Below are 14,228 nucleotides of genomic sequence, written 5' to 3'. Positions count from 1 at the left end.
ATTATGTCACAACAATAGAAACTTTTCCTCGTGATCAAACATTTAATGTGATGTCATAATCTAGCAGGGTTTGGCACTTTAATCTAGCGTAGCGTTGGATGATTAATGCTAAGATCAAAATTTAAGCATTTAAAGATATTTAGCACTTGATCATCAGTAAAGGAAATTGGGCTCTTCCGAAAAGATGTTGCTAGAGATTTGAGTGCTTCGCCACTGAGACTAAATGGGAATTCTTCATACCCCAAGTTGAGCCTAACTGTAGTATTTCATCAGAAATTAATTGGGGTAGATATAAGAATAAGCTTATTTGAGATTTAATGACAAAAACAGTGGTACTTCTTTGTATTTCTTCCGGTAAAGATACTGACTAGGCGACAGTAGGTAGGCTACTAGGTACAAAACGTAAATCTGAGCTGATGAAGATAAAACTATCAAATAGTGGCGTGTCAATCGGAATTCGTCTTTTAAATCACACAAGCGTAGACACAAGCGTAAAATTTTAAATATATCAAAAAAATTCAAAAGTAAAAAATAAAGAAACACTGATAACGTACTTAATAGGCGACAGTAGGCAGGCCACGAGACGTAAATCTGAGCTGAACTTTTGAAGTATGAAATAGTAACTTGTCAGTCGAAATTATTATCAGAATTAGTTCAAATAAAAAGACACAAGCGCAACATTCCAAATGATATCGAAAACATTTAAAAGTAAAAATAATACGATAATGGTATACTAATATCTGATTTATAACTGGTGGCTTCCGGGTTCATATATAGGGTGTCCATAAAATCTTGAAATTTTTTAAAATTGCGAAGGGAATTTATCGATAACATTAATATATTGTTTTGGTCCTCGCAAATGTAATAAATGAAGTAAAAAACTTAAACAATTACTGATTGAAAAGCAACAAACCTGGTTAGGATATAAGAACTGACTTCATAACAAAATTGGAATTGTAAAGGGAATTATGAGCTGTCGCCTGGCCTGAGGAGATAATTAGGCTCGCGTGAAAGTAAAACGAGTATAGGAAATACAACTCCTATTTGATAATGTCAAACCGAGTTTCCATACTGCGTCAGTTTGAAAATTATCTTTCGCATATTCTTATGATTTGCTCGCGAAGAATAAAACATGCATCACGTATGTGACAAAGTGAAACTGCATTCGTGCATTGCATTACTGCACGTCATCAATCTAAACGCACGAATTTCGTCTTTAATGTATTTGATTGCAGCAGGCTGATTGAGATTTCAATTTTGGTTGCGAGGACCAGGTTTTCTATATATTTGGTCAAAGGTATTGTAGAAGGATTGTATAGTCGTCTCTGAATAAAATTGTATAAAAACGATTTTTTTGTGTTTTGAAACGGTATCGTTCAGAGCAAGTGAAAGCGTAAATGAAAAAACGTTCACTGGCTATCTAAGCATATTTTATAGGGCAGTTATTCATCACTTTGAAAACGATAGAATTTTCAAGTTAATTCCACATTTAGAAATCGAAAAATTGGAATTTTGAAGTGGTTTTGAGCCGCTCGTATTGCAGAAACACTAGTTCTTGTATCGAGAAATACCAGATTTTTTCTGTATGTTATTAATATATAATAATGGCCATTGGTATGCCTCAAACAAAAGCTTTTGTGGGTATAAACTATAATTTCACCGATTTATATTATGGGATCATAATAGAAAGTGAGTATCATAAATTATTGTGTCACAATCATTGACTCATGGTTGAATGGTTATGGCCCATTATTAATCGAGTATTATTTGGTAATAAAGGTATCGTAGCGAGAAATCTGAATAGCTGGAAAGTGCTCTTCAGATTGATGCTCGATAACACTACTGTTATGCGCTTTTGATAAGAATTTAAAACTGGAGTTAGTCTTAGAGCTCAAGGGTAGATATCTGAGTTTAAGTCGGCGCTATGAGGTACGGAAGTGCCTAGATTTGACGACAGACATTGCGGACGACAAAGGGGATAAATCTTCGTGGAATATTCTGGGTATCGCAGAGGCGTGGAAGACTTAGAGTAGATAGTACATAACGATATTCAACGTAAATGGGCGCTATTTTACCATATACCATTGAGTTACCATGACTGATATTACGGATTAATCCAATTAACAACTTCTGTCGTTTATCTGGTTACAGTAGAGGTGTTGATTCAAACTCGTTACGCGTTTACTTCCAATAATACGAATTCCTATGCATAGAAGAGGAAAGTTGACTTTATCGATATATAGGTATAGTAACAATGAGGAAAAGTTTTATAATATATGCAGGTGTCAGTCATGGCCAGTCTTACTCAAAATTATCCCGTGGCACACAGTTTGAGAACCACTGAGTTAAGGATCAACCCAGGGCCGGATCAACCCAGGGCCTTATGAAGAATTAAGCACTTGCGATTTTGGTGTCCTATATGTATGAAATGTAATAATACTAATAAAACTGTTGTTCCATGTTATCTGAAGTTGGATAAGCAGTTTAAATATTCATTACTAATTGAAGACCAAGTTACGATTGATTTGAATGATTTTTTTATACTCACAAACATTGGTAGAGAAGTATAACTCGAGAGCTTTATTTTAACCGGGTCAATATTAAAGTCTGTGTCGTCTGGCTCGAATTTTTCTCAAATACTTGGTCATTATTAAAAGATTGTCTACGAGAATTCTTGTGGTGCGCCCTAAGAATGTGCTTATTTCGCCTAATGGTTAACCCAGGACTGAGCAGACCGGATAAAGTATTAGTTAACTTATTATCCAACTCGTTCTACTGTGTATATGCACGAACGTGGGTGGGATGTACTGGGGTATACAGTAATAAGGCTGTTAGCGTATCCCTATGAACCTTTCCCCAAGCATTGACTTCCTTGTTTATTTCGTGACAGCCTCAGACACTATTCTCAATCAGACAGATTTTCAAGCGCGGTCGTAAACATTACCTCGTTTCCGCGTTTTGGAACTCTATTCGTTAGTTTTCTGTTGTGTTTCGGAAACTTAAATATAAATCAGATAATTCAATGATCACTCTGTCTTCCTAAAAGTTTTAATTTAATTGCAGTAATAAAAAGTTAGTCTAGAAATAGCTGTGATAGACTAGGCTAAAATTCTCTACCGGTACTTTTTAAAAAACAGATTGTTGTATTCCATGAATCTTAATGATGGTTTGTAACACATACCTCCTTTTACAGGCGCCAACACGCAATAGCACTTTTAAAATAGCCCCGAAAATTTTGCAATGATAAAGTATAGGAGAAAATTTTCGGGGGTCAAAGGTCGGGGCAAGATCCATAGCGCTGACAGGGGCTAACTACGGCCCGTTGGGTAATTCAATCTGGCCCGCCTGATGCTGCTATAAATAAACTAAACCGATATTTTGATGTTTTAGCTGAAGATTATCGCAAGTAATTTGTTGGGGAGGCGATTAAATTTAGTTTCGACACATGGCTTATTGTTTTCCGCTTCTGCTTTTGTATCACTGTAAATACTGTTCCTAAAATGTATTTTTTTTTACATCATACTTACATGTCCCAAAAACCGTGCCCAGCACCTCTGCATAGTGTAAAAGGTACAAATACAGTAATCATATTAAATATTTTATGTATGCAAAAGTAAAATGTCGGATCCGTGCTTTTCTATCATTCTCACGTCACGTAAGAAACGATTGAAGACTGTTGCATCATAATACGAGAATTTGTGGAATTTAAAAATAACTTGTGAGTAATATATTGTCATGTGACTTTGATTGACACTTTCCCTTTTTCCAAATTTTGGATTTATGCAGAGGAATTTGTTCGTGACGAATTAAACGGTAAAGGCCATTCGAATGGCGATTGAGATCCTACAGATGGGTATTCCTCACCAACTGTCTATATAACAAACCAATAACCATCTACGGAGGCCATTCAATTGCCATTGGCTCCACATATCTTGTTTTTAAGTTTAACTTGCGTTAATTTAAATGCCGTAACAGTCTACAAAATACTAAAATGCAGTTTTCAACCATATCGATATGTGAGTTCAAAAGTCAACGGTAAAGCCAGGCCATTCATGAGTGCCAAACATACGGACGCTTATTTGGGTCAGCGTATGTTGTTTTTTGGCGGTTTAAGGAAGCCATACATAGAAACCATTATTATCGGACTATCATATTGAATTATTTGTGCCTGTTAAATTAGCTGGTATCACATGTTTCGTTTAGCTTCGTTTGACAAGGATATAGCCTTCCGCGCGAACGTTCAATTTTGCATTAATTCTGACGTTAAATGCCTTTCTCTGACCGTCTTACGCTTTTTATTGAGAGAATATTACAGCGTGTCTCAACCTTTTTTTATCAAATTCCCCCCCTCCGCGTATTTTAGAACTCTCTATTTCTCCCTTCCTATGCATAAACCTACTTCAATCGTTCAATCTCTGATGGACTCTTTGCCAGTTTTATGGGCAAGTCGCATTCCTGTATTTATGCAGTTTCGGGTATTTATTATATGTTCACAACACTTGTTATACTTGTAGTATTGATAAAGAGTATAAGTAGTACTACAGCGAATACAATGCAAAATCCCTTTCTGGGGGAGAACGTTGGAATATCGTATATAGATGGCTTACTATATACGTCCCGGTTTAGCTGGAACAGTCCCGTTTTGATGAGCTGTGCCGAAGTCATGTCCGGTAGACTTAAATGTCCCGGTTATGCAATATGACAGTCATAAAAATCCTTTTTATTTGATATCAATACAAAATTCTTTCTTTTTCAATGGAAGTAGACCATTTATCACGTAGAATATATTGCAATCTTGCGACAGAGGACAGACGATAGGAAGCGAAAAAGCGCATGTCGCAGGGACATCGTATCTCACCGCAGAAAGATAAACATCGAATAGAAAAAGCACTTGGAAAATATTTTTATGTGATCTAAATCTTTGTCGCTGAAATATTAATGTCTGATTTTTATCTCGGTTTCACTGTTTTTGTAGATAGAATGTATCAGTCTGGAATCCGAGCCTGCGGAAATTTTCGATGCTGCAAAATACAACGGGAACATTAGCTTTAACATTAGGATGAGTGAAAGTGTAACTTTTTATAAAGTTTGCGGTGTTGAGACATCTCGAGAAATAGTTGAAAGGGTAATAACAGAAAAGCTTCAAGCGAACGCTGACTTATTTATAATATTTATGCACTATCTATGGACACATAATGGAAAAGTTAAAAAATTATAATATGATAACCACCGTTAGGAAAATACTATGTTGTACCCAAATATGGTGCCACTTGGTTTATATCATGATTGTGAGATGCAATCAGACAGAAGTTGACTCTAGAAAATAGAAATTAAAACTGTTTGAAGAACGAATGACGCGAATTGCGTAAATTTCATGAACGAAGGGAAGTGGGAAGCTCTGTAGCGTAAGCAAGAGAACTAGATGCCTCAATGGACAGTCTACCAGACGCGTTATTACGAAAATTTGCTCTTAGCAAGTTACGAGCACTCAGAATTAGAAGAATCTATAACCTTTGAGCAAAACCATGGATTTAAGCTCGCAAAAATGTCTGTAAATAAACTAGTTAAGTCTGTTTTTGTCCAACCAATGAGCGCAAATTGGAAACGCATAATGCTCAATAATATAATGTCATGCCAAGAAGTCTGGACAAAACTTTCAAAAGCAAGGACACGTTATATAAACTATATAGTAAGCCGGCCTGTTTATACAACATGTCTTTCCTTGAGCTACATCGAATCATGCCAGTTCAAGACAAAATCCATTGTTTAAGGTCCGTCTATGCGTGGTCATTGCTAATGCATGTTTACTAGTATCGATTCGATTAATAATTCGTGACCTTTCTTCATGTCTTAATGCCGGCCAATGTTTTTAGAATTTTCGTTTTCAGTTTCTTCAAAAAAATGATAAAAAATTTGAATATTTATGATTGATTTTCAAACATTGATCCCAATTTAAGTCAATTTGTTTTAAGATGAATGTGACTTAAGATCAGGTTAGTGTTGTATGTCACTCTGATATAATTTATTTCAAATGAATTGTTCTTAAAATTATAAGTAGTGGTACGCGTAGCTTTGAAAATACAAATTCTGTATTGGATTAGGTGAAAGAACTTTGTTAGGTTTCGTGCAATTAATGGTGGGCATATAATGGTACATTAAATTAAATAGAAAAACTTGATGTGGTTTGAAATCGGCAGATCATTATAGAGTAGGATTGATATACGTCAATGTAATAAAAGATGATGAATTATATTTCAAAATTTGGAGTAGTGCATGCGGCTTTGAATACACAAATACTAGGACTTTGATGTGCTTCATGCAAGTAATAGAGGGCATATAAAGGTGTATTAAATGAAATAAAAAAAAACTTGAGATCGACAAGAGAGTATACTGTAGGTAGCGATATACGTCAATGTAATGACATTTCTTTCTGATGAATTATTTTTCAAAATTTGGAGTAGTAAGTGCACTGATGACAAAAAAATAATAATTCTAAGATAATGAAATAATAGTTCAAGATAATAGACTTGCTTACTGGGCCGGGGGATCAATATTTACTATGAATAAAAACAGCTTATTTACAAAAAAAATAGCGTAACAGCTAATGTGCAACGAACATCTATTATACCAAAAGGGACAGTGATTAATGGGACTGACGTAGCCTACTGCATGCGCCCAAAAGCTTGTTTACATCAGGTTCGAAAATGCTTGTGCTGATTTCTTGGACCGCTCGTAGGTTGGTCCCCCCAAAGTATGTGGACCAGGATGGCTGACAACGGAACGTAGTATGTGTACCAGGTTAGAGTTAGGCCATAATTTCAGGTACAAATACTACGGGAATCATTTGGCTAGGCCCCGAACTCGTAAAAGAACTAAAACGAGAAAAATTGGAATAAAATAAGGGCCTAATCGGTACACATACTACATCCCGGTGTCCGCCATCTTGATTCACATCGGGAGTACCCGTAGGTTTGAATACGTTAGAATAGATGGGCGAATTTCAGGTATATGGGGCTCGTTTTACACATTATATCCAGGCGCAGATTACGCGTGAGGTATCACGGTATTTATTCTAGGCTACGATTCGTTATTTCCATCGATATTTACAACTGAAATTTATTATATTTAGAAAAACTATAGTCGTTATGTCAGCAAGCACAAGTAGGCCGGGTGAAACACTTCGGCGGGCCGGATCTACTATTCAGTCAGAACTTTTACGTGGGTTATAGCGATGGTTGGTGACTTATCATTACAGTGGACACATCAACGTTCATACTTGATCAATGTATAACGTATTAGCCGGTTTGTTGGTTTTATCAATTTCATTTCGATAACACCTACGTTTCCGTGTAACTTTCACTTGCGATCTTTAAGTTAATATTTATTCCACTGTGTGCATTCAGTAGAGAAGTGTGTGAGGTTATACAACCGAGTGAATTAACAGAGAATATACCGGGTTAATTCAATTTATGAGGTGAGGTGATGAGTTTAGAAAAAAGGATGTGCGACCCAAATCGTTGACAAAATGTTTACATAGGACACTTAAACTTGATTTGAAACCTGTCGTTTTGTGTAAAATGACACGCGATTAATATGCTGTTGCAAATATAGACGCGTAAACTTAGGTTTGATTGTATTTTTTGACTTACCGGGTATTTACATCCCGATACCTGAATTTTTTTTTCAAGGCAATGTCTCTAAGCACGCGCATTTTTCAGAATGGATGAGTCCATGCTTCCGACTTGGACTGGTAAGTGGATAAGAGGCCGTGGTTCGCCATTTAATTAAGTCGTCGTATCGGTTTTTCTCCCCCCCCCCCCCCCCCGAGATAATCATGTAAAAGTGTCAAAATTTGAAGTCATCTAAGCTAGGATTGTGCTGTTTGTTGTTTTACTCTGCTTCTCTAAATGGTCTTGTCACCTTGTCTTGAGTAAACTTACTTGACAAAGTTATTCTCTTAGGAGAGTCTTCTAATAAGGCGCATATGCATCTAGATCTCGGTGTGTTAGTGGAACAAACAATTTCTGTATCAGTAATTTTTTTACTTCAACGTAAAGCTCGCGACCTCGATTAGAACAAATTTACATAACCAAATTTCTCTTTTCTCTGAAGCGAGTATTTTTGTGACGTTGCATTGAACAAATTTCATAAAAAAGTGTGATAAGCAAATACGCCCGTGACGTTTGCAGTTGACTGACAAATAAATTTGTGACAATTTGACACATTGCCAATGAGAACGGAGACAGTGTCTGGCAGTTTGGCGAGAGAGCGTTTTATAGACATAGTGATGTTTTGGATTCAGATATACGTGTCTTAAACTTAGCGAATGGTATATTGAGTGCTCTGCAATACAATTTGACAACTTCTGAGTCACTTTTTTGTAATTTTCCCTAAAGCGGAGTCGTGTACCATCACCCAGCAGTAAAATGATTGAGTCGGAGTCAGCATGGTAGTTTGGCGTGAGGGCTTTTTATAGACATTAGTGATGTTTTGGATTCAGATATATGTGTCTTAATTAAACGTTGCAAATCGTATATAGATAGCTCTGCAATACTATTTGATAACTTTCGAGTCATTTTGTCTTTTATGTGAGTTTTCTAAAAGCAGAGTCATGTGCCATCACCCATTAGTGATTTGGGGGTACTCCCGTAGTATATGTACCAAGTTAGGGTTAGGCCAGTGTTTTTCAACCGGGGTGCCGCGGCACACCGGTGTGCCGTTAAATATTGTCAGGGGTGCCGTGGGAAATTCTCCAAGTTGTGTGTCTATGCGGTGTGGCGCCCGGCAGAGTAATCATGTAGTACTGTTCTATATCAGATCGTGGCAGCATTAGGTGGCGATTTTTTTTTGTCTTTGTTTTTATTTGATTACTATTCAGGATGTCCTATTCAACATCTTTCTTCAATTTTAAAAATCTTATATTAACAATAAAACACTTATATTGTGAATATTAGGTCTTTTCCCCATATTTTCAGCTGGTGGTGTGCCGCGGGATTTTCTCACTGAAAAAAGTGTGCCTTGGCTCGAAAAAGGTTGAAAAACACTGGGTTAGGCCATAGTTTTATTTCGATTTTCCGTGAGCTTTCCGGTTGAACGGAGAATATTTTAGTTTTATTCCAATTTCTGGGAGTGTCTGTGTTAGCCAAGTGAATATAGGTTTCAGTCCCTTTACATAGCTTGATTAGTTACCTCCATATTGGTACACACACTTCTGGAGCGTCAATTTGGTTGAGTAGTGGAACCTGTTGTGATAGGTAGATATTAATTAGCAAGGGAGTTTGGCATTAATGTGGTTGTCGTAAAGTTAAAGGGAATCTCTTTTACTTCTGAACTGAGCAAACTTTTTTAAAATTTTCTTACGATCTTAAATTCTCTTTCAAAGATTATTTCATGATCTTATCTATGCGGACAGCGCAGTGGCGTATCTAGGACATGGAAGCCATGAGCGCCTTTTGGATAGGCGCAAAAAAGAGCGAAAAATTTTAAGCGTGAAATGTTTCAATGAAAAAAATTTCTTCCTGTGATTAATTGAAACTTGTATTTTTACTTAAGTAACGTACAAGTATCTTAATTTAACAACAGTAGTTATTGAAACAGTAGTTGATCAAGAGGGCGTAATTTCAAATGTACCATGGGCCACATTTTGTTGTATATAAAGCCACTGGGCCAGCGTTATAGTGAGTCAGTAGTCAGTCTATGATTTATTTTTTTCACATGCCGAAAGTACATATTGTATAAACATAATTACGAAAAAAAATGGTTTCAGTGTGAAGGAGTCGCGATAAACCAGTGATGGTTATCGAGCTGCGTAAGAGGAGAGAGAGATTTATTTCCACAAAAACAATGAAAAAACAATATTAAATATTATCGATAATTTTTTATAGAGTTACCGGTAAATTATAATGAAAAACAGTGAAAAACAATATCGATAATTTTTGTAGAAGTAATCCAATTTACACATCGTTGGCCGTTGAAGGTCATCGAGGCTCCTGACCAATTTTTAACACTGTTACCAAAAAGTCAGCAGATATTTGAGTTCCATGATTCAACACTAAGAGCACATTGTGATAGAGTTTAGAGGACATGTGTAAAATATATATAATACCAATGCTACATTGTGATCTAGTACATTACAGATCAGATTGCCATTACAGAGTCAGGCTCAGTATAAAATATAAATAAACAGAATAGCACAGACCCAATAATGAAAGAATTTTCACCATGTTATACTAATATTAAGGTAGGCCAATTATTAAACAGTATACACTAATCTTGGGGAAATATAGGAAATTCACACTGATATACAATCGGAAGTTGAATATATATGCAAACTAAAGGAATAATCGATATTTCACAATCAATCATATTATTGACGGATTTAAAAAATAAAATGTTAACTAATCGTAAGATACCATTGCTTATCGGAGATTTCAATGTTGGTAGTGTTGTAGACATAACAAAGTTTGATTAATACGCGGAATATCGGTTGTGTTGCGTAATAGTAAGAGCAATAATTTTTCAATACTTATTCTAGGAATGTTATGAATACGCGTTTGCCTCGATAGTTATGGTGGCCGCGGCTCAAAGAAATTTCGTAAGTTATAATGTAAAAATATAATGTTAGCATAATGCCTGAGATAATATATCGAATTGGGGTAATATAAACTTTTAGGTAAAATAATAGCATGAACTATGATTTGTGTCAAATCCTTTGGACAAAGTTTACCTACTAATTTTACCCCGGGAAAGTTACGGTTATTGTCTGGCACGTCAACGAGCTTGAAAGCTTTCAAAAAATAAAGTTTGGATGAAATCACTATCCTTGCAGAATAAGATTGGCATTTACATTTTAATCGCGGGGAAGAGAAAAGCCGATAAGACGGAATAATCATATGGCAAACCACGGCCTCTCGCTCGGTCATCAGTCCATTAGTTAGCTAGTTATTTGTTTCAGATGCTCGGACTTGAAGCATAGATAAATAAAAAAGTTTCTTCCGCACCAAAAAGTCGTCCCATTAATAACAACAACCATTTAGCAAAACAGTCCATATGACCATCCAGCGTACAACTAGAAAATCGAACAAGACACTTCCGGGTAGTTTTCCGCTGTTACAGTTCACGACCTCTCCTTTCAGACTAATATTTTAATCAATACCGACAGTTCATGTTATGATATATTTGATGTTCGCATGTTATGACGCCATAAAGATTGACAAATCGTGTGTGACGTCATATTGCATGTCGTCTGCATGATTTTACGATTATGCATTCATAAATTCGTGAAGTTCGATTACCGTATTTCTCCGCGTATAATACGCACTTTCGTGGTCTCACAAATATGGGGGTGCGTATTATACAATGATCTAGAAAATTTCAAAAAATATTAATTCTCATTTTATGCTTTAACTGGCTAATAATTGTCACATTTATTGATCTTAAGTTTTTAATTTTATGTGGCAAAGTTTGTTAGATCATGCTTGGTTCCATAGAAGCATACCCAGTTCAACAACAATTTATTATTGATAAAGGCCAGAAAAAATGTTGAAATAAAAGTGATAAAAACACACTGTACATCTGTTAACTGCTGTCATTTTCTGGTCTGTTTCTCTCGTTTCACCGAATCGGCAAAACTTTACCATAATAAATCACCATATGAATGACCTACGGCTTTTCTTCGAAGTGCGGCGTCTCAAAACACGTTCTGATATCGGGCCTTGTCAGCCTTTAAAGGGGGAGGGACAAATAACTTTACTTAAAGATATTTTAATGTCAAATTAATCATGATTGGCAGATGTTTCACAGGCAAATAATAAAACATATTACCAGATATATATATACATAGCTAACAAAAGGCAAGCAGACTTTTCCCTCTCCGAGGATATAAATGATATATCTTTGTGTATATATCTTATCTTACTATCCATACTATACTATTAGGATGTTGAGGTCTCGTGTAGTTTAGTACCACAAGTATTTGTAGTTTCAATTTTAGTATATTGGACCTTATCTGACTAGGTCCATCCCACTATTACGTCACAAATACGTAATATAGCTTTCCAAAGTATAGCGACGATCGTCCGTAATATCTCTTCACCATAAACCTAATCCTAGGCCAGGGGTGGGCAACCCCTGGCACGCGAGCCCATTTATTCGGCACGCGAGCGAGGCTTCAGAAACGAAAACGTAATCTTTTTTTTTTCAGATAAAAAGTTTCAAGACTCTGAATTATCTGTTGAAACTCTGCGTCCGTTTATTCATTATTGTTTGTTAGCAATCCGTTATTTATTTAAACTATTTTTGTTCTTTCATGACATATGGCTTCAAAGAAATATAATATGACGTCACAACTGAGTGAGCTCTCGACAATTTTGGTCGGCACGCGGAAGAACTTGTCATTAGATTTAGTCGATTTTGGCACGCGAGCCGGAAAAGGTTGAACTGAATTTTTTTTGTTATATATTTTTCTCAAAGTAAAATTATGGGCACTGATTCAAAAGGTCTCCGAGCTGCTCGCCTGCTATATTTTTCAGTTTTATGGACTCTTTGGTGATTTGCCTAAAACGCATATTCTGTTTTTACACGTATTCGTCATCACAGTATTAATCAACAAATTTGTGACGATATGGCAGATCAACAGTTGTCCCGCGACCGACTGAATCTGGACGATTTCACATGCTGGATAGGGTTTACTTAGATTATTTTGAACGGGACACTCTGACGTAGCCATGTGGAAGTTAGAAACCGTACATTTTGAATTTGTAATTTGAAATGTAAAACTTGCTAGCTGTTACTTGGCAATTGAAAATTTCAAAATGCCTCTTCCATTGAAAATTGCACCCTGGTCATGTGAGTTTGGTGAAGTAAGAATTCTCAGTTTCGAGTTCCGACAAGTCAGTGAATTTTTCAGTCAGAAGCATTACAGCTTTGGGCTTCTCTCATACACTTTTCGTTAGGTACATGAATGTGTTAGTCGTAGCTGTGGATGCCTTTGGGAATGTTTGGTGAGAATCCCGGATTTGAGCGTTTTAAGTTATTTTATACCTAAGAGAGTTATATCAGCGACCACCGCCTAGCTAGAAAATAGCTATCAACTAACAGAGATATTCGTTGCATTCATTCATTTTCGTTTAGGTCTTGTAACAATTCTAATCAATCTAAACCTAAATCATTTAATATTTTACAAATTGTCGTATTTACATCATTTATCAAATTGCATTTTTTTTTCTATATATATTTAACATGGCCCACATCGCCACATGTAAAACATATTTCCTTTACATGCCCGCATGTATTCGTGGTAAGGCAGTTAATAAGAATTCCGATTCGGTCACTAGTTCTAATTGCAGTGACGTAATGATCTTCATTCAATAAATAAAACACTATTATTTTTGTACAATCGCCTTTCTGTATGGCATGTAATGCATCCATATTTATAGGGAATTTATATAGCAATCGTAACCGGCCCAGTTCTCGCCGTATTGTTATGTTTATGTAGCGTTTCACACATTTGCTCAACGGCAGTGTTTCTCAGCGGTTTCCCAGCATTTTGTTGTCTTGCCTGGGGTAGGAAAATATAGCTTTGTATTCAGTTATATTTTTACTAATATTGTTTAGGTTTTTGGTATCATTGTAATACATATTTTTGGCACGTTATGAACTATTCAAGAGTCGGATTTTAGAGTAACACCAGATGAGGAAATATGAAAATTAGTTAGATAACGGAAATATGCATAGTGATGAGAAAGTAAGAGATCCAAACAGGCAAACAGAAGAATCCATCGAATATATATATATATATAATACCTATACTGCTCTAAAGATCACTGAGCAATGTTACGGTCAACCACGGAATTCCAAGATTATTGTACTTTATAAAATTCTGTGGGCTTTACGAGCCAGCAATTAATTGACGCGAGAAGTGAAGCCGTTTCAGAATTTTTTTTATCAACGCTGCCAAGCATCATTACGTAACCCAAAGACGTAATACTCATAGGCGCAATGGTTTTCTTAATATGCAGTTAAAAAGTCCTGATGCACACTAACACAAATCTAATCCTGTAACATTTCGTCTGATCAAAATCAGACTTCCTCACACTATAACGCAAAAGCATTGGAGATGGATTGGAAGTTAGTGTCGCGCAACCACTATTGATGGTTTTCTCAAAAGTAGTATGTTTGTTTGCCTAGGCTGGAGTTGTAAAGTTGGACAGTTTTTTTATAATTGTGCA

At 36.0% G+C, this 14,228-nt stretch overlaps 1 long non-coding RNA gene across 1 annotated transcript in view; it reads left to right on the top strand.

Annotated features, from left to right (window-relative positions):
- Positions 1-14,228, top strand: part of LOC120344522 (uncharacterized) — a 114,208-nt gene that overhangs the window by 39,459 nt on the left and 60,521 nt on the right. The gene's annotated exons all lie outside the window — the stretch shown is intronic.

This window comes from Styela clava, chromosome 15 (assembly GCF_964204865.1).
Source record: "Styela clava chromosome 15, kaStyClav1.hap1.2, whole genome shotgun sequence".
Classification (NCBI taxonomy): domain Eukaryota; kingdom Metazoa; phylum Chordata; class Ascidiacea; order Stolidobranchia; family Styelidae; genus Styela; species Styela clava.
This window is presented reverse-complemented; position numbering and strand designations above follow the sequence as displayed.